The sequence below is a fragment of the Pteropus vampyrus genome, unplaced genomic scaffold, assembly GCF_000151845.1.
Source record: "Pteropus vampyrus isolate Shadow unplaced genomic scaffold, Pvam_2.0 Scaffold240, whole genome shotgun sequence".
Lineage (NCBI taxonomy): Eukaryota > Metazoa > Chordata > Mammalia > Chiroptera > Pteropodidae > Pteropus > Pteropus vampyrus.
The window spans coordinates 1,052,589-1,073,934 of NW_011889021.1; the positions used below are offsets into that span (position 1 = coordinate 1,052,589).

Below are 21,346 nucleotides of genomic sequence, written 5' to 3' on the forward strand. Positions count from 1 at the left end.
TATTCTATGAATAGTAGACTATGCAGAGAGCAGGACATATGAATCAAAAGTGACACCACCTTACTGGGGAAGCTGAAGCTCAGGATTATGAGCTTCAGTATAGTTGGATGAGGGGCTGTGATCCACGCACAAACCACTGCATCACTTATTTTCTGCTGATCTTGTTCTTTTGGCTAGAGTATTGTGTTGTCATCTGCACACCTGATTGAGCTGGTCATGAAGATAATAACTATGATTACTAGCATAATAATAAACACTATTGTTAATTGCTTATTATATTCCAGGCAATTTTCATATCCTTTGTCATACCACCCTCACCACAGGCCTGCAAATGTATGGCTTTGTGGTTAAAAAACAGGTTCTGGAGCCAGACAGATGTGGGTTTAAATCCTGACTCTTCATTTCCTAGCCGTGTGACCCTAAGCTACGTAATCCTCATGTATGTAAAAATGAGGGTAATAAAAATGTGCTTCTTTGAGTTGTTCTGAGAACTACATTCAATCACAGTACAAAAGAGCTATTTAGCATCTTACTGTCTCTATTATGCAGGATAAAGAATCTGAGGCTCAGAGAGGTTAAGCAGCATACCCATGGCTACAGAGCTAATAAGTAGTAAAGCTGGAACTTGAGCCCAGACCTGTCTCTTTCAAATTCAGCACAGCAATACCGCACAGTGGTTAAGAGCACAACTGCCTGCGTTCAAATTCTGGCTCTCCTACTCGCTGAGATTTGCGATCTTAGGTAAGTTACTTATCCTCTTCTCTGTGTCTCAGTCTCCCCATTAGAAAAATGGCTGTGATGGATTTATTTTGACAATTAAATGTGTTGGCATATGTACCGCTCTTAAGATAGTGACTGAAAGACAGTAAATACTTATGTAAGTGTTTTCTATTATAACGACTTTCTTATTCTTCCAAACATTAAGTCTGGTTGGACTCCTGTTGCAATAGTCAGGGTGAGTGATGGTGGAAATTTGGGCAGTTGCTCTGGACAGTTCAGTTCTTCCTGTTTTTCAAAGACATTTCTCAGGTCCCTAAATCTTCTGTAGTATAAACACTCCATTTCTTCAACCGCCCCTAATGACACTGTTATAAAAACGATTCCCTTCTGGATTCTTCATCCTCTAGAGCAGGGTTTCTCAAGCTTGACACAAATGATTTTAGTCTGGATAATTTTTTGTTGGGTGGGGGAGGGGCGGGGCTGGCCTGTGCAGTGTAGGATGTTTAGCAGAATCCCTGGATTCTACCCACTAGATGTCAGTATCATCCCCTCACAGTGTGACAACCAAAAATATCTCCAGAGATTGCCAAATGTCCCTTGAAGGTCAAAATCACTCCCAACTGTGAGTTGCTAGTGTAGAGTGTGGCCCCCAACACTGACAAAATTCTCAGAATGTAGTCTGGGAGCTGGATGTGGAACACTAACCATCTTTTAAGGCAGCTGCAGATGACTTTAGTTCCTTGACAGTTAAGCGGTTTGTTCTCACACTAAACTTGCTGACTGCTAAGACCCCTAAGTATTTTTCACAGCTGCTGCTGCCTATGCAGGTGGATTTTTTGGCCTTAAGTGCATCCGTCTCCCAGAAATGTGTTAGAGACTGCTCAATGGCTCAGCCTGTATATGATTACCAGGATAATCCTCTCTAAAATATACCTTCCCTAGGCCCAGATGTGGCCATCATCTTCTATTCTTCATTCCCACTCATCGGCAAGGCCTGCTTCAAATGCCACAGCCTTAGTAAGTTCACCCATTCACACCTCACTAACACTCTTCTCTCCCAGCTCAGTCTTACTGTGCTTTGTTTGCATCCTATGAGCTGTTTCTCCCAAAAGATTGTCAGCTATCTTGGAACAAGGGCTTACTCGGGGAATCCTACAGTTTCATTTGTCTGCTCAGTGCAAAATCAGACCCAGTGAATGTTCCTTGAGTAGAGTTATGTCCCGATCTGCTCATAAACCCTTCAACATCTCCTTAGGTCCTAGCACATCAACACTCAACAATTTCCTTTGGCATTCAACATCTTCCACACACTGTCTTCATCTACCTACCCAATTAGTCTCCAGATACATTCTCCAATTTAGTCAGGTCACTGCTTCTGCCCAGGAACAAGTCTGTCTTTTAGTCCACAAGTACCTGCTTCCTTAACCTAAAACATCAGTCTCATTTTCAAATCCTATTTATCTTCTTGGGCATAGCTCAGCTCGTATTTAGTTGTTTCAAATCCATTTTGGAATGAGACAAGAAATGAAACATAGCCCTTATTTTCACAGCAGAGCTCTTGATTTGTCCTCAAATGGAGTGATTGATATAGGCTAACCAATCAGACAAATGTGGGTTCAAGTCTCACCTCTGTAGATTTCATAATACTGTGACTTCAAGAAAATTACTTCACCTCAGTTTCCTCATCTGTAGTATCATATAAAGTGCCTGTAGCATAAGGTAGTTGAGAAGAGTGAGATAATGCAGGAAAAGCATTTATCCTAGAGCCCAGCATGTGGTAAGCACTCCAGAAACATCAGCTGCTATCAGCTCCTCCCTGACCAGTCCACCTCCTACGATTCTCCACTCTGAATTCCTGCAGTCCATACATATTACCTAATATATCTTCCTTATGTATGCTGTCTTATGTTGTTCACTTGCATGAGTTTAGGACTTGATTGTGTCTCTCTAAATAGACTGCTTAAATACTCTGGAACCAACAATTCATTCATTTGATAAATATCCGTAATGTACTCACCAGGCACATTGGGCTAGGCAGTGTGAATGGGAAGTGCAGAGATCTTTTGGACCCTGACCTCTAGGAATTTACAAGTTAATAAGGAAGATAAGATGTGTACAATAAAGAGTTATAACCACATAGAGAATGAGTAGTGTTACTGGAAATGCATAAGAGTACAAAGGCTAGAAGAATCCCTTTTGCCTGGAGTGATCAGGAAAGAGTCAGGAAATCTGGGTCTTTCAGAGAAGGTGGATGGCAAGAGAGTGCTTTATGGGGCAACGGAGCAGGTTGCGCAAAAGCTTGGAGGGGAATGGCAAGAAGCTTATATGAGGAACTGAACAGTACAGTGCGACTTTAGCTTGGCGGCATGTAAAAGGCAACAATGGGAGATATGATTGGAAGGCAGGAGAGGCCTTGAATAGAAGGCTAAAAAAGTTATACTTTATTCATATAGGATGGGGAAAAACTGAAGGCGTGAGCAAGGCACTAGCTTGCTCAAATTTGTGCAACCGGAAGATAAATCCAGAAGAATGCAGGAAGATTATTTACGAGACCACAGTAATAAATAATAACTCAGATATGGGATGAAAGGAGCCAATTTAGGGCAGTAGCTGTGAGGATGGATAAGGGTGATGGATGTGTGCAAAACCCTGAGAATGTGGAGAAGACATAGATTGCTATGTGGTCTTCACTTCATCCACTACAGGCTATTCTTCACATAGCAGCCAGAGGGACCCTTTAATCTTTATATAGAAGATCATGTCACTTCTGAGCAAAACACTCTGAAGGCTTCTCATCTGACTTAGAATTAAATTTTAACCCCCTGTCTATACCTTGCAGTATAGTCTGTAATTGCTGCTTCTCTGGCCTCATTTCTTTACGTTCAATCTGTCACTTGATGCATTCCAGCCGACCTTTTTGCTGCTCCTTTGGGCCTTGGCGTTTGTTGTTCCCACTGCCCCAAATATCCACATGGAGGATCACTCCATGTTATTCTGCCCCCTACTTAAACCTACATCCTCAAAGAGACTTTCTCTGATAAAGGTTGGCTGCTAGCATCCCACCCCATCACTTTTTATCTGCTTTATTTTTATTTATAGCCCTTATCATTTACTAACTGAGGTTATAATATACATTGATATCTTTACTGTTGATCACCCCTGTTAGAATGCAAGTTCTATCAGTTTTGGTCCCTGCCGTATCCTCCGAATAAATGAGTACATTAAGAGGGGAAGTTGAAGAGACATCAGCCTTTCCAGTCCAGGTAAATGGGAAGCCAGTAGAGCTGCCATTGACCAAGACGGGAAATACAGGAGAAGAAAGGATTTTGAAAAGGAAGAAGAGGTCAGTTTCCAACATTTATGTCTGTGGTACTAGCAAGAGACCCCAGTAGATAATCCTAGTAAGTAGTTGGGGAAAGGACTGGAATTCAGGGGAGTATTAAGATTCAAGAATCAACTATTAGACTGGATGGGCAAGAGAAGTGCTTAGCACCATAGACTCATCCAAGAGGCACATCCAAAATGAGGAAACAGGTAGTGGGGAGAGAGGGTTTCGACAGCTGCCCATTACTCTTGGGACTAAATCCCAAACCCTGTCCAGATGCCCACAAGACCCAGCATGATCCGCCCTTTGTTCGTGGCTCCAACCTCATCTCCCCACCTTGTTCCCTGCACTCTACCTCCTTTTGGTTTCTTGAACTTGCCAAGCTCCGTCTCGCCTCAGAACCTTCACAGTTTTTCTTCCTTTTCCTGGAAGCTACCCCTCCAATCTCTCCACCCCTCATCCAGCTAACACTCATCTCACAGATCTCAGCTTAAATATTACTTCTTCAGTGTTCCTTCTTTGACTGCCCCCTCCCACTCTTCCTCCCTGTTATCTGCTTTTGTAACGTTCTGTAAATATGGAGATACATACACATGCACACACACAGCAGGTAGCTCATACAGAATATATATATGACCATTTGCCTGTGTCTGTCCTCTTAAACCATACACTTCAGGGGTCAGTGGGCTGGTGATGATGCCTGTGCTGTTCACCACTGTATCCCCAGCACCTCGCACAGTTATATGTAACAGATGCTCAATAAAAATATGTTAAATAAATGAACTGAAGGAATAGCAAGAGACATAGGAGGAGAAACAAAAACGTACAGTGACATGAGGTCAAAGTCGACTTTTCGGGCAGAAGCAGGGCATTGGCACTGTCTAGTGCAGCAGCTGAGTGTGGTGGACTAAAGACCAAGGAAAACCAAGAATCCAAGGGCCTAGATTATTGTGGCTTTAGGAACTTAATTTAAATACAGTGATAAGGGAGTGAGAAGAGGTGATAAGGTCTGACAGGAAAGGGAACAGGACAGAGTGGGTGGGAGAGAAATAGAAACGACTAGTGAAGGCTGCTCTTTCAAGAGATTTGGCAGCAAAATCAAGAAGAGGGAGGATGGAGGCTGAAATTGTTAGAGTCATAAAAAGGAATTCTTGGGGTAAAGGAAAATTTCACATTTTGATAAGTCAAGAGAAAATATTTAGTCAAATGGAAAATAAAATATTTATAAACAAGTAGGAGATAATTGATGGGGCAAAGCACCTGAAGAGAGAAGAACTGGGATTGGGGATTCAAGTGGAGAAGTTAGAGGTGGAAATCATGGGAAGAAAACTCAGAAATTCTAGGCAGATGCCTCATGCCACATGTGAATCGGGCCATTTAATCCTCTCTACAAATCTCTTTGAGTCAGGTATTGTTATCACTCTCCTTATGGGTGAAGAAAGTAAGGCTGGAAACCTTCAATAAATTGTTCCAGGACACAAAACTACTTGATACCTAAGCTGGAATTCAAGTCCAAGGTTGTCAGTTTCCAAAACCAGTTTTGTTTCTGTTGTACTTTATAAACACCCCAAAAGATGAGAGGAAGAGATTTATCCCTCTGATGCGAGATAAAGGGATGTGGTGGTGGAGGGCAGGGAAGTTGAGAAAGCTTGAGTGAGCCGGTCTGTCCTCCACAGGAGGGCGCAAAGTCATCTTTGGGAAGTGGAACTTGGCTCTAGGAGGTTGAAAGGTGTAGAAGAGATGCTACAAAGTGGAGGAGGAAGTGAGTTGGAGGTGATGAGAGAGGGTCCTTCTGAAGTTGAGCCAGACGAATTTGTAACAGATCCAAACAGCCCGGTTTCCTGAACATTTCTCACAATGGGGAGAAGTGGGACAATAGAAAGGGTTTGTTCAGGCCTGGAAACTGTCAAGGTGGGGCAGGGAGCCTGCAGCGGACAGAGAAGACGGCCAAGAAAGGAGCATCTTTGCGACAACTAAGTCAGGAGTCAGAACTGGGCTGACGACGTAAGAGGCATTAGGAGAGGAAGGACATTTGATTGTGAAAATGGAGGTTTTGAGGCCGGAGCATTGAAAAGTTCATCAGTACAAGAGCAGGCGTCCTTAAGGGAGACAATGGTGGTTGGAGAGGTGAACACTGTGAGCCTGGCTCTAAAATTCTTAAGGAAGAAGGAGGGGCCCAGGGGGCCCACCCAGCGATCAGTTAAGTCAAAGCATGGAGAGAGTACTAAATGGATAGAGTGGACTCCAGAGGAGAAAGTCCACTGCAGACCAATGATAGATTACGGTCCATGAGCCAGTGAGGAAGGCATATGCTTACTGCTCCTTCAAGAAGAGAGAGAACAGTCTACAGCCATGCCACCCTGAACGTGCCTGATCTTGTTTGATCTCGGAAGCTAAGCAGGGTTGGGCCTGGTTAGTACTTGGATGGGAGACCACCTAGGAAGACCAGGTGCTGTAGAGGCGTTTTAAAAAAAAGAAGAAGAAGGAGAGAGAGAGAGAACAGAGAGATGGAGTGTGAGTGGCCTCAAAGGAGAACTCTCTGAAGGGAGCAAAGCTTTGACAAGGCAGCCAGATTACTTTGAGACAATGGCAGTAGTGCTTGAGGAGATCACTGACCTCCATGGGAGAGTATTCCTAGTGAAAGAGAAGCATCTCTTTGTTCTTAGGAGGAAGGTCAAGACTGAATTCATAGAGGAGTGAAATGACGGAGGAAGAGATAGGAACAGTAGTATCTGAGGTTGTACGTAGAATGCTGAGTTGAAATAATGAGAATTAATTACTCCAAAAATAATTGCTGAGGACTGATGCACTAGAGTTGGAATACAGACAAGACAGCATTAACAACCTTGAGGAGCACCATTTAACAGAGAAAATAGATTCATAGCCTTGTGGAAAATAGATTCATAGAGTGTGGTCAGTTGGCTCAGGTTCAAATCACAGCTGTGTCACTTTGGAGTGACAGGTTTTTTGAACTCTCTAAGCCTCAATTTCATCATCATTAAACAGGAATAATGATAGGACCCACCTCCGTGACTTGTCATGAAGATTAAATGAGATAAGACGTGAGGATTACGTAACACAGTGCCTAGAACACAGTTCTCATTAACGATAGTTATTAGTATTAGTTAGAAAGTGAAAGAAGAAGTGCTGAAACACAGGCATGACTAGAGGACTTTTATTATTGGGAGAAATTGGAAAAATGCTTGATCATTTTAGGGTAAGGCGGTCCTTCAAACAAAACAAACTCAAAAGCCATAAAGTAAATGATGGTCATTTTTACTGACATAAAAACGTGAAGCTTTAAAAACTGTGCAACTTCTATAGAACACGAAATATTGTAACGTTACAAAGCAAGCTAAAGTTTTGGGAAAATGTGTTGAACCTCTATAGCAAAAGAAAGTTTACATGCATACTATTTTAAAAAGAGAACAATGGCTACCAGGGGTAGGAGGAGGGTCCAGGGAGAGGGAGATAGAGAGTTATTGTTTAATGGGTTAAGAGTTTCAGTTTTACAAGATGAATAGAGTAGCACAGCTATATAAATGTGCTTAACACCATCGAACTGAACACTTAAAAATGGTTAAGACGATAAGTTTTATGTTATGTGTATTTTAGCACAATTTTTTTAAAACCAATAAAAAAGAAGAAAAAAATGAAATTGAACAATCTGATTTTAAAAAGTGAGCAATGGATATAAACAATAGTTTACAGAAGAAGGACACAAGTGGAGATTAAATATGAAGAAACAGTCATCTTCAACTATTGAATACAGGAAGTTTTTGACCAATTCGATCACAAAGATGAAATACGGTGATAATACCCAGTCATGGTTGTGAAGGTTTAGACATTCTGACCCACGATGGATGGAGCTGTAGCCAGGCATTGCCTTTTTGGAAGACAATCAGACTATAGATGTCAAAATATAAAGTAGGATGCCATTTGATGCAACAACTCTACACTTAGGAATGTATCCTACAGAAATAGCCACTTGAATATATAAGAAGATTTACCTCAGTATTGCTTGTAATTTAAAAAAAAATAAGAACTACTTAAGTAGCCATCGAGAAACTGATTTTTAAATGATAGTACAAGCACATAATGGACAAATAATCAGCATTCGAAAAATCAAGGTTGTTCTCTCTATTCTAATGTGAAACGAAAAATGAGAGCTAGTAATTGAAAAATGTCACTACACAGTGTTTTTGTCTGATCTACTTTCCAAAAGTGTACAATAGTCCCTTTTTTACTGAAAAGAAAGGATTTAATGTATATTTGTAAATGCAGAAAAGAACTCAGGGTACCAAGGTCACCTGGAACCATGAGAGTGTGAAGGGAGGGTTTCACTTTTAATTTTATACACCTCCATGATGTTTGCTCAAGAATTTCTAGGAGCACTTTCAAATTTTTGTAATAAAAGAAACGAACATGGGAAAATGTGGAAGAAAACCAAAGTGTTTTAGGAGGCCAGAAGCAAGAGTAACTAACAGCCTGGGGAAAGTGTCACAAAGGAGATGACATACGAAAAGGTGTTGTAAGGTGAACAGGAATGTCCTAAGTAAAGAAAGTGATGAAAAACATTGCCAGGATAAGAGAGGTGGGCACCTGGGAAGCAAGCTCAGGGGAAGTGAGACCAGGGAGCTGACCAGGCAGGAAAAGGCACTGAGTTGATGAAATCAGCTCCTCCAAGTTCCAAATGAAATGTTGGCTTAAAAGACTACCTTCATTCACTCATAAGCATTTATTGAGCACCTACTATATGTTGTGGATACAATAATAAATAAATCTCACATGAATCCTCTTTCTTTCGAGTTGCTTTCAGTCCAGTGGGAGTGGCATACATAAAAGAAATTTTTTTTTTTAAATAATAGAATTTAATAATTGGTAAGGGCTTTGAAGAACATACCAGTGATGCTGAAATGGAGAGTATTGGGAAGTTAGGTCTACGAAGACCCCTCCGAGACAGTTATGTTTGAGTTGAAAGCTGAAGGATGAAGGCACTCGCTTTAGGAAGGGTTTGGGCGAAGGGCAAAGGCTTTCTAGATAGAGAGAACAGCATGTACAAACAGTGAGGAGAGAGAAAGGTTGTTTAAGAATGAAAGACAGATCGATGTAATTATTTTTCCAAACAACACCATGCGTTTGCTTTCTCTGATATTCCTTTACAACACCTAGTCCCACTGAGGACCTGCTGTACCCTGTAAACACCTGTTCACCAATCAGCTTTTTGTATTACATGGCATTTAAAATTTTTATTATACACTAAATTTTGTACCATAAGCCCCATTCACACATCATTAGGAATATTTATTCCTATGGGCTCTGTGTGTGTGTGTGTGTGTGTGTGTGTGTGTGTGTGTGAGAAAGAGAGAGAGAAATTTGGAGTATAATATAGGTAGGTATGCTATCGGTCCCTATCTTAAACAATTGAACACAGAAATCAGTGCACCCTGAAACCATTACCCCTTTGAAACTGAATGCCATAAGAATCGTGGTGCAAGCTGAATGTTACCAAAAGTCAGATCGAAATTGCAAATAGCTGCAGGGAAGGAGCACATTGAGCCTTTTGCCCAACCCCATCATTTTCGAGTGTAGATTCTTTTAAACTTCAGGCCATTATCTGAATATCAAAGTGTATAACTGATGTGTAAAATTCTCCTTGATTCAATTAAACATTGTCGGTTTTTCAAGAGCCAAAGATAGAGCAGACCGAATGCCTGTCCTCCGGGAGCTCACAGTCGAAAGGGGAAGAATGACTTGTTGAACAATCCCACACAGGTGGTAACCATTAGAAGGCAGTACGCCTATAAATTCTGTGGAAACATAAGTCAGGGAGCAATGAACTCAGTGAGGGGTGGGAACAGGAAGGAGTCCACCTGCACCAAGAGGTGATATTTGGGGCAGGAGGTCATCAGTAGGGAGATGGCATTCCAGGTAGGAGATGCAGCACGAATGAAGAAAGCAGAGCTGATAGTACACAGAGTTATTTCAGGAAATAACTATGAGGCGAGTGTGGTGAGAAGGTCAGGGAGTGGCTGGTGATGAAGCTGAGAGTTAGGCAGAAAGTCAAGGAGTGAAGGGCCTTGAATGGCCTATGAGAACTTTGGAATGTCTTCTGTAGGTGTGTGTGGGGAGGGTTTCCTCAAAAGTTTTAGGAGGAGGGAGATGATCAGAGCAGTGTTTAAGAAGATCACTCTGACTACTGTGTGGAAGACGGACCCCACCCTCACCCCAGCCTGGCCTTTGTCTCCAGTGGGTTTAATGAGTGATGAAGAAAAACACTAGTCAGTCTTTGCTCTTTTTGCATTGTAAAGCCAACCCTGCACACCCACCTTGCCATTTTGCCTAGGGATGAGAGGAATCAGGAAGGTAGGGCAGTCTCCTCACCCCTGCATCCCAGCTCAGGAGATGCCTGTAGGCCCTTTGCAAACTCAGACAGAGCCGAGACCTGGCTTGAGACTCCTTCCTAGAGGGAGCAAAGAGAAGGCTACCCTCTACGTGCCCAAAAGAGAATCCAGCTCAGAGCTGTGTTATTTCCTAAGCTGAACTTTCTCGATTGCTCTGTATTTCGATTCAGGAAAGCCTCTGCCATTTAGGAGCAATTTCTCTGGCTCTAGATCAACAGTGGCAAACATGGACACTGGGAACAGACCCAGAGTCCAGAAATGATTAATATCCTGTGTTGTGAGACGTCAAAACACATAGATAGCCAAAGCTTTTAGAGAGCCAGGCAGTGCAGTGTGATTGCAGTCAGCCTCTCGAGTCATTTGAGGGAAAGATGCTATTATTCCTATACCAAGTCAAAGAATTGAATAAAAGATCGAAAAACAAACCTGTTCACGCTCAGGAAATGCTCCGAATTGGTTTGCTGAGCTCCAGTTACCATGGGTTCTCCAGGGAAGCTCAGCCATCCCAGGTTTTCAGTCTTCCAGCTCTAGACCAGATCACTTGCTTTGGCCAGTTGCAGCCCTGCCTCTCCAGACTGTCACATTGTCAATCGCTTTGTTTATTTTATTGTCCGCCTGTTTTGGAAACATTCTCCTAGACTCCTGTCTGACTCATAGGTTAAGGAGCATGAGTAATTCTTCTGGAACTCACTTGGAACAGGAGGGAACCCTTCCCATTTGATTTCCGGTCCTAAAAAAAGACAAGATAGTTCACACAGGATGCTAATTAGTTTTCCTATTCAAGAGTGAGCATGGCCTAGCCCTGCTTGGAAAACTGCCTTTGTACTGTAGGGTTTAGAATTCTGAACACCGCAGTTTTTATTCAGAATTATAAAACAACACAAGAATATCGTTTCGTTGTGATTAGTTTTCCCGCTGAAGTTGTAGATTTTGCTACAGAGGAAATCCAAATGATCTCTCTTAACGCGACATGAAAATAAGGAAAAATAAATGACCAGATTTCACCTCTGGATTTTTTCCTTTTTAAATGTTAATTTTAAAAACATGAAAAGGGCCAAGGTTGGTAGGAGAAAATGAATTGCTTTCTCCTGACAGAGGCAGTTCCAGGGAGGCTGGGAGCAGGTACACACACACACACACACACACACACACACGTATAGATGTATATAAAATTATATATATATATATAATTTTACAGGTTTTGTTTTGCTTTTTTTGTTGCCTCTGAATTTTTCTTGTTCTGCTGTTGGTGTAGATAACCTCTCATTGTCCTCTTCCTGCTGTTTTTGGCTCATTCTTTGAGTAGTGATGTAAACTCGATAAAGTTCTTTCACCCCAAGTGGGTGTGGCTCCTTTTGGAGCCAGAACAATTTGGTGTCTACTTCCTGTAGCAGAGATGGTAAGAAAGTGGCTCCGTATCTCTTTGTTTCTAAACCAGCTTCAGAGAGGACTAGCCCCTTCGTAGGACCTGGGTAATCAAGAACTTTTTAGAATTGCCAATATGAAGTATTCCAGCACTGCTGGGGCAAAACCATACTGAAAATCCAAAATCACATCTTAGAGGCCAGATTATGGGGAGGTTTAACTTTCTACTTTGTATAATTTTGTACAACTTGAATTTTCCATCAGTGTGGAAAATATAAGGAGAAAATAAAACCAGTCAAAGCCTGACCATGTTTATTCAGAAATGGTCTCTTTATTCTTTTTTTTGTCTTAGCAGCTATTTGACTTTAGGCAACTTATTTGACCTCTCTGTTCTTACCTTTGAAATGAAGATAATCATACACTCCACATAGTACTGTTACAGCATATAATATATGTAAGTACTCATATCAAGTGCACATAGTAACACTTCATAAGCTTTACTATTGTTGTTGTTGATGTTGCTCGTTACCAATGCTGAAACAAAGCTACTGACTGGTGCAGAACCAAATCTCACGCTTTTGATGGAAGGGAGAGTATTAGTCCCAATTAGAAAGACATCCTATCAGGAAGATAGGAAGGTAAATTCATGAGTTTCCCCATTTCTCCAATTCTTTCTCCAGAGAGCAGCTAGAAAGATCAATGTCCATTCCATAATTCCTCTAAATGTAAGTTAGCTTAGGCCATTTCCCGCATAAATCTCTCTGAAGACTTCCACAGCACTTTGAAGAAGTTGGACTCCTTGTCCTCCTGGTCCCACATGATCTGCCCCTGCCCACTGGCCTGGCTCCTCTACTCTCCCACCAATTCATTAAGCTCTGGCCCCCAATAGAGCCTCACCCCATGCTCCCAGGCTCACTGCCTAAATGTGTCTGCTTAAATGTCACCTCCTCAGAAAGGCCTTTCTTAGCTGCCCCCTTTATTATTCTCTTCATAGCCCCCTATTTATTTATTTTATTGTACTTGTCACAAACTATAATTAGTTTATTTACTTGCCTGTTGGCTTTCTCTTCTAGAGTGTAGGTGCCAGAAAGGCAAAGACAGTACCTGGGCTGGCGCATAGTAAGTGCTTAATAAATACTTGTGAAAAAAGAAAGAGGAGAGAGAGGGAAGGAGGAAAAAAGGAGGAAAAAAGAGAAGAAGAGAGAGAGGGAGGGAGGGAGGGAAGGAAGGAAGGAAGGAAGGAAGGAAGGAAGGAAGGAAGGAAGGGAGGAAGGGAGGAAGGGAGGAAGGTTGGGAGTGCAGGAGGGAGGAGAGGAGGGATGAAGAGAGAAACTACAAAGGAAGGGAGAGGTTAAGTACTCGAGTGGGTAAGTTTAAAAGCCCAGTGACGAGTGGAATGTGGTGCCAATGACAGAAAGAGTAATAGTTTGGAAGGGAGAATAAGGTTAGAGAATAAATTGATGAATTCAGTTCAAATGTGTTGCATTCAAAGTGAAGGCAGGACACCCAAGCGAAACATCCAATAGGTAGATAGGTGCAGTAGTGAAACTCAGGGCTGGAGCTGCCAATTGGAGAGTCATGAAAATGTTACTGAAGCTCTCAGAATGGAAGAAATCTTAAAGGGTAAGGAAGGAAAAGAGAAGCCATTCTGGGAACCAAAGTCTTTGAGTTCCAGGAGGAATATGATTGCAAAACTGAAACTTAAAGAAATACATGAAGGGCAACATCAGGAGGGAAGCCTGCAGCATGGAAAACCTCATCCAGTCCAGACACGGACAAAACTGGCAAACTGATGTCTCTATTCAAGGATAGTGAAGGTGGCCGAGAAGGCACATTCAGACAGGAGAAGATGGGAGGTGGTGTGACATCAGGGCCAGATGGAGAGAGAACGAGGGTTCTGAAGAAGAGACCAACGATGGTATAATATGCCTAAGAATTTGTTGCTAACAGGTTAAAGACTGCTTAGCTCATTGTCCAGAACAAATGTGTGGAGAGAATGGAGGTGATGACAGGCAAAGTTGTGGTTAAAGGAGTCTTTTCCTTCAGGGTTGTCTGCTTCCATTTATCCCCTGACTGTCTGCTAGTGGTGCTCTTTAGAGCAGCGGTCCCCAGCCTTTTTGGCACCAGGGACCAGTGCTCCTATGAGAATCTAATGCCCGATGATCTGAGATGGAGCTGAGGTGGTGATGCTAGTGCTGGGGAGCGGCTGCAAATACAGATGAAGCTTCACTCGCTTTCCTGCTGCTCACTCCTGCTGTGCGGCCCGGTTCCTAATAAGCCATAGACTGGTACCAGTCCGTGGCCCAGGGGTTGGGGACCCCTGCTTTAGAGGTACCATGGAGAGGAGAAAGAGTAAGGGCCCTGGATTCGTACCACACACCACCAGCTGTGTGACTCCGGAAACAGTTCCTCTCTGAACCTCTGTTTAAATCTTTCAGGTGAGGATGGTAACAGCTACCTCCTAGGATTGTTGTGAAGATATTAGCCTCTTGCACATAGTTAGTGCTAAACAAATGAAAATTCTCTTTCCCACCCAAGACCTCTCCCATTTCCCCCCTCCCATTCTTATCAGACATTTAAAATTTAGTGGAATTACATTAGTTCTTCTAGGGATATTGGCACTGAAGCTTTCTATACACGTGCGGAATTCATTTTTTAGTTGCTCACTCATACTTTCTTCCCTCGAACATTTATTGAACACCTACTATGTGTTCAATGCTGGCCTAAGTGCTGGATGTACAACGGTGACCAAAACAGGTGCACTATACTTTCAAAGCTTGTTAGGGAAATTAGCTTTATTGTTCTAAAGTATATAGACGAGAGTAAGTATATAGCATTTGTTACCAAACTCCAGCGTGTGTATCAGAATCATCTGCTTATTAAAACGGATCGTTGGGCCCCACTCGCAGAGTTTCTGATTCAATAAATCTTCAGTGGGGTCTAGGAACTTGCATTTCTAACAAGTTCCCAGATGCTGCTGCATTTGAGAACCACTGGAGAAGAGTATTAGGGAGGAAGGAGAATAGAGCATTAATAGAGTATTAAGTCAGAAGAATCTGATACTTCTTATCCCTCAGATATGTTGTTCTCCTTGATGAGGACAAGGTGGCAAATATTCCAGTTAAGCACACAAACTCCAGAGGCTTGGGAAGGACAGAGGCATATGAAGGCATAGTAACACTAGCTTCCAGATGCTGGAGCCTTGCTGCCTTTGATCCCAGTCCATCTCTTCTCTGCCTGCAAACTTTGTGTCTTTCAAGTCTCTGTTTAAATCAAAACCATTTTCCGACAACTTTCCTCACTTCTCCAGGCAGATTGTGGTCATTCTTCACTCTCACAGCACTTAATGTATCTCTCTATTATGATAACTATCTCATTGGTCTATGGATTTGTTTATTAACCTATATATTTCTTACTAGACCGTGAATGCCTTGATAGGTGGAATAATGTCTTATTGATCTTGGAATCTCATATAACACTTACACGTTTATTGACTGCCAGACCAACTGATTGGCTACATGGATACGTTTAATGAATATTAAAATGTATGTGGTGCCAGGAAAAACTATCACGTGATTGATATTGAGAACTGGGAGCAAGTACTTTTTTGTCTGACAAAGATGGGATCTTTGCTCCTCATTAGCCACAGGATCTTGGATAAAGTATGTCTCAATCATTCCGAGCCTCTGTTTCATCATTGGTAAAATAAGGACAATAATCTTAGCATGTATGTAAGGACTAAATGAAATAGTACGTATGAAATGTTTAGCATGATGATTGGCACATAGATATTAGTAAATAAAATAAAATTCATTATTTGATAAAATAAAGCAGAAAAACAACTGAAAATGAAAATTAATTGGGCTAGGTAAAAAGTAACACTGTCAAGTAAAGCTTTTTACAATATTTGATTAATATTTATGCCTAATTACTATGCAGCAAAATACTATTTTGCACATCACTTAAGATACGTCAAATTAACTTTGACATTTATTTTTCCAACACTAAACTCTGTTCATTGCGTTGTTCAGTTAAGAAGACTGAGGACTAAGGAAAGCCATTTGACTTTAGGGTGTCATTTGAAAAAATGGGTATATAGGAGGATAAGGAAGTTTTTTGAAGAGAATAACAGGAGGCCACAAATATAGACGACTGTTTTTGAGAAGTGTGTCAACAGAGAGAGAGAGAGAGAGAGAGGATAGCAACTTTTTTGTTGAGCAATGTATCTATAAAAAAATAAATGTTTCTGTTAACATTAGTAATTTATATGCCAGATTTGAAATGATCTTAACACAAAGTACTAGGCATTCTTAAATCTAAAGTCCTAAATTTTTTTTTCTACATTCTGTTAAGTAAATATTCAAATACAAATAAGCTCATCTTAATGTTTCATTGCAATGGTTGTTCCTTTACCAGTGGATTCCCAAGCATATTCTTTTAACCGGCATTTAAAATGTTTCTATTTTTATGTTTGTAATTGTTTTAAAGGAAAGCCATTTTTAAGCAGGCAGCACCTTATAAGAGGAAGAACACTGTTCAATAAATTAGATCCTACTGACCCAGGCAGGGTAGAAGAAGCAGGACTCTGTCATTGGCTGAATTGGTCTCAAAAAGAGTAATGCACAGGAAATGGATGACAGCAAATTTCAAAGCACAGCAAAAGCCTCTTTAATGGTGAACATAGAAAGTGGCACTTCAGCTTAAAATTCACTGAAACAGAAATAAAAAACATACACGAGGCCCTTTGGGTCTTCATGTGTACCAAAAAAAAAAATATATATATATATATATATATGAGTGATATGTTATTCTATGGTGTTCTATGTTAATCAGGTTTGACTGCTTGTTTTTCAAGGAGCTTTTATGTTTATATTCATTCTCGAGGCAAACTCGTGTAGTGCACTCTCCCTAGTGTGTTCAAGTGTGCACCAAGGACTTTCCTGCTAACAGAAACTTGGAGAGGGAAGCTTAAAAAAAAAGCTTTCTGCATTGCAGTTAATGGCCTCTTACTGCTTGCTTTGCAAAAAAATAAGCACAGTTTAGAAGCATGGTTAGTAATAAATCAGAAAAAAATTAAAGCATTATTTATGGTTTTTTCTTCTTTTTGTTTGTTTTAGAGAACATGTTTTTTTCTAGTTCAACCAACCTGATAGACTCTTTGCAGAATAAGAAACAAAATTGAATGTTTATTTGACTTTTCCAAAGACTGCAGTACCTAACATTTTAGAATAGGATCTAATTTTCTAAACTTGATTGATCCATAACTTTCAGATGTAATTAATAGTAAACAGTCATTTGTAAGATGATCCTTTGGAAGTTTGAAAACATTATCTAATAGGAAAAAAAGTTGTTTGCAATGACTGGAGTTGCACACTAGGCCACGCAAGTCTAGTTAAGCCATTATATACTTAAAAGGACAGTGGGAATAAAAAGTGCCAAGGCAGCATTATTTCAGGGACAGAAAGAACACAGACATTAGAGCCAAAGAGACCTGAAGCCTGGTTTGAAATCTAGATTAGCTGCTTACCAGTTTTGCAGTGTTGGACAAATAACTTTATTTACCCCAGCCTCAGTGGCCTTACCCCAAATTTGTGGATAATGCTTAAATACCAGGGTTGCTTCTGTGAGGACAGCACATGGATTGAGAGCAGAGACTCTGAAACCAGATACCCGGTTTTGAATTCTGGCTCTGCTATTTACTTGCTAGGAACCTTGGAGAAGTTATTTAACTTCTCTACACATCAATTTCCTCATCCATAAAATGAGGATAAAATAGAGACTTACCTCCTGATTGTGTTGGGTAGAGTCCATATATAGTGTTTAGAATAATAATTGGCATATGATAAGCACTATAAAAGTGTTAGGTATTGCTATTACTAATTGCTATTAGGTATGCCTCCTGTCTCTTCCTAAACAATAATAACAAACTATCCTAAAAAAAAAGGTGCAGATAGATTTTATAATATAGAATTCTATAGTATAGAATTATATTCATAGAAAGTTGATTTAGTTCATGGTAATTTACCACCATATAAGGAAAAGAAATTTTATTCCCAGAATGTGCAAAAGAAGAAATGGAGAAAGAAGGGAGGATTGTGCCTAGCCAAAACCATAATTAGTTAAAAATTAATTCACTTAGTTTTAGAAGAATGTCAAGTGTTACCTATTCTTTACCTGGTACAACAAGAAACAAGTCTCTGCAGCCAGACATAGAAAGTATTGTTTTTAGAAAATGGAAAGGAGATCGCAGACACGCTTGGGCAAGATTATCATTCCACTCACTTTTAACTGTAAAATAGTTAAAAGTGAAAAATAGTTGTATTGTACTTCATTCGTTCATCATTGTTCAATAGCCCTATTTGTGGAATATGAAAATATTTGATGCCTTGCAAATGAAGATGGCTGGTTGCTTAAAACCCTATCTGAAGTATTATATAGACTGGAGTCTTCATGTAGTCTTTCCCCTGGTACAATGAAATTGTTATTTATCAGATATATCCTTAACCCCTAGAATTAGGCGGTGGGGTGGGGTGGGAGGCATGTGATTTTAATAGGGAGGTCTCCAACGATTTTAGCTTCACCTGCTTGGAAAGGTTAATTCCTAAACATTGTAACACACCAGGAGTCATGGTCAACCTTCCAAGATGCCAGTATGGCACCTGTGACGGGGGAGAGAGTGGAGGAGTACGTGAGGTAGGGATTACATCAGAAGAGCTAGTCACCTTCATTTTCTAAAACCCAATGTCCCTAGGAAACAGGAAGTAACTGAGACCATGGGGAAAAAAATATACCTTCCTCTTTGGGGCCCAGACTGGACTCTTGGTTAAGGTGGGGTATGGGATTGTGGTGTTATAGTGTGAACATTCCTTAGCTCCAAATGTTCCTATGCAGCAGGGTGTCTTCCCCGGAAACAGGACTTCAAGCTGGAGAATATCTGAAGATAAAGATAATGCTAAACACCAACAATATACTGTAAGTTATTTTGAATTTCATTTTGAAACTGAAACTTCACAATGCAAATCTTGGTATTTCTTAATTAGTTTATTGAGCTAAAAAGGGATTCCAAGGTCTAAGAGCAGATCACGTTGGAATTTTTCAGGGATCCCAGCCCAACCAGGACAAGTTATGTCAAGGGCCATCCAATATGAAGGTAGATAACTGGTGACTTAAGGGGAGAAAACCAGAATAACATGAAGCGATGCCAGAGAACACATGAGGTGTTCTGGGACATTTGGCTCTACTAGTTTCCTTTTAAAATTATTTCTATTATTCTTAACAGCTTTGTAGAAAGTTTACCCCGTAATCTCTTCAGTAAAATTACTGACATGTCTCTATGAGCACTTGGAACTTTGTCTATATGTACACATCTACTTACCAAATTTTAGTCACTCTGTATACCCAAGGATCTTACTTTTCATGTAGCATAATTTATAACATTTTCTTTGACTCGTTCTATATATTTATGATCTAACTTCATATTTAAATTTTTAAAGGATGGCAAAATATCCAGTTGATATAACAACTTATTTTCTCAACGGTGAATCAACTTCCTATTCCTTATTGTTGGACCAAACCAAACCAAACCAAACATACAAACAAACAAAAATACCCAACATACCCACTATAACTTTCAGAAAAGTTTGTTTGCTTCTTTTTATATCCAGTGAAATACTTTATTTGAATATATTGTCAACTCACTATGAGGTGATAAAACATAAAAATATTGATAGTGGCAACTCTAAAACTGGCTTACAAATGATAGGAACAATGCGACTGTTTAAAGAAAAAAACAAAGAAAAATTTTTCTTAATTCTTTTGTCCTTATATTGTACTGTAATAGATTTTCCTGAAGACTGATAAGACCATTTGAAGGCCAAAATGATCCAATTGTTATGTTCTCTGAAATATCCATTCATTCATTCCTCTAATATTTACATACCTATTATACGTTAGAGACTATTTTAGGTGCAGGAGATAGAGCAGTAAAAACACTCCTTCCTTTACAAACCTTACTGCATGAAAAATACAACAAATGAATACATAGTAAAGTGTCAGGTAGTGGTAAATGTTATAAAGAAAAGTAAAAAAAAAAAAAGAAAAGTCAAGAAGGGGAAAGATAGAGGATGATGGGTGGGGAGAAACGCAGAGGCTGCTATTTTAGAAAGGGCGGTTTGGAGAGTTTTCTCTGGTTGAGGGAGTGGGGTGAGGGGGCCGGTAATTGAAGGGAGTGATTCTTATGGTTGTTTATGGAAGGAAATGGAAGAAGCACAGCACACTTTTATATCTCTGCATTGTTTTTTATTCATCATTCAAACAATATTTGTTTTTGTTAATGTGCTACTACTTTGATAGCTATGGGAGACATGAGTGAACCAATACAAGCATGGTATCTGCCTCACAGAGTTTATGGGAAGATAAGAAGTTACAAGGGTGATAGTGCTTTGAGAGAGGAAGTATAGGGTGCTTTTTATGGCTGAGAGGTCAGGGAGGGCTTCCCTGAGGAAGTGACCTTTAAACAGAGAAGCAGGTGTGAGCCAGATTAATGTGTACAAAGGCACTGAGAGGGGGAAATTTACAAGCAGACAGATCACTTTACAACCTTGTTTTGTTGATGACTTTCAACTTTGTCGCCTATTCAATCTCCCAAGGATTAAGAAGTAACATCATTTGATTATATTTCTTTGCCTCTCTGTGGCATATGTACAAATACAAAAAGACATGATTTAGCAGTAGATGAAGAAAGGAAAAGACAGCACATGGGGCAAAAATAATAACAATACAACCCAAACTAAATACAACCAAAACTAAATGACTCTATTTGTACTCAAGATTTAGATATTCCTTTTTACAGTAAATTTCATTGTTAATCAATCCTTTTGATAGCTGGAGTGCCCTTTGAGACAGAGAATTGGAGTAATAAATTTTCCAAAGACCATTTATCAAACTATAGTCATTTCCGGTTTTGTTTTTAACTGGACAACATATAAATTTTATTGTGTCTTTAACATAAGATTTATGATAGAGAAGCAGTAGCAGGAGGAGAAAACACAAAATCTTTCAAAAAAGAGGTACGTTTTATTCCTTGTCTATACCTGTTGATCCTTTGAAACTCTGTATGGTAATGGTGTAGGGTAGGAATGCTGTGGGCCCATTCCAAAGCCTATACTCAAAACTGTTTATAATAGAGAAAAATTAGAAACAACGTGAGAGTTTTATATAATGGTGCATGGTCCCTCCATGCAATGGGATATGCTGTAGCCATCAGACAGCATGTTGTGGAAGAAGGTTTAATGGCATGGGGGAATGCTCACAATAGATTAATTTTTAAAAGCAGGATGCCAAACAAAATTTCAGCGTGATAAAAATTAGGTCATAGTATAATATAATTACAAAGAAAACTCGGCAAAGAAAATACACTAGTATTTTAACAGGGGTTATATCTGCCTAATCAGATTATAAATTATTTAAATTTTCTTCTTCGTGTTTGTGTTTTCCAAATTTTTTGTCGCAAATGTATTGGTTTGTAATCTGG

General features: G+C 40.1%; 1 long non-coding RNA gene and 1 other non-coding gene across 3 annotated transcripts in view; one reads left to right on the top strand and one right to left on the bottom strand.

Annotated features, from left to right (window-relative positions):
- Positions 1-11,022, bottom strand: part of LOC111728965 — a 36,890-nt gene extending 25,868 nt beyond the window's left edge. For both annotated transcript variants that reach the window (XR_002776034.1, XR_002776033.1), the window contains exon 1: positions 10,876-11,022. This is a non-coding gene — a long non-coding RNA (uncharacterized LOC111728965). The remainder of the gene's footprint in view (positions 1-10,875) is intronic.
- Positions 6,388-6,506, top strand: LOC111728966. The gene has a single exon (XR_002776035.1). It is a non-coding gene; the product is annotated as a 5S ribosomal RNA (ribosomal RNA).
- Positions 11,023-21,346: the final 10,324 nt, after the last annotated feature.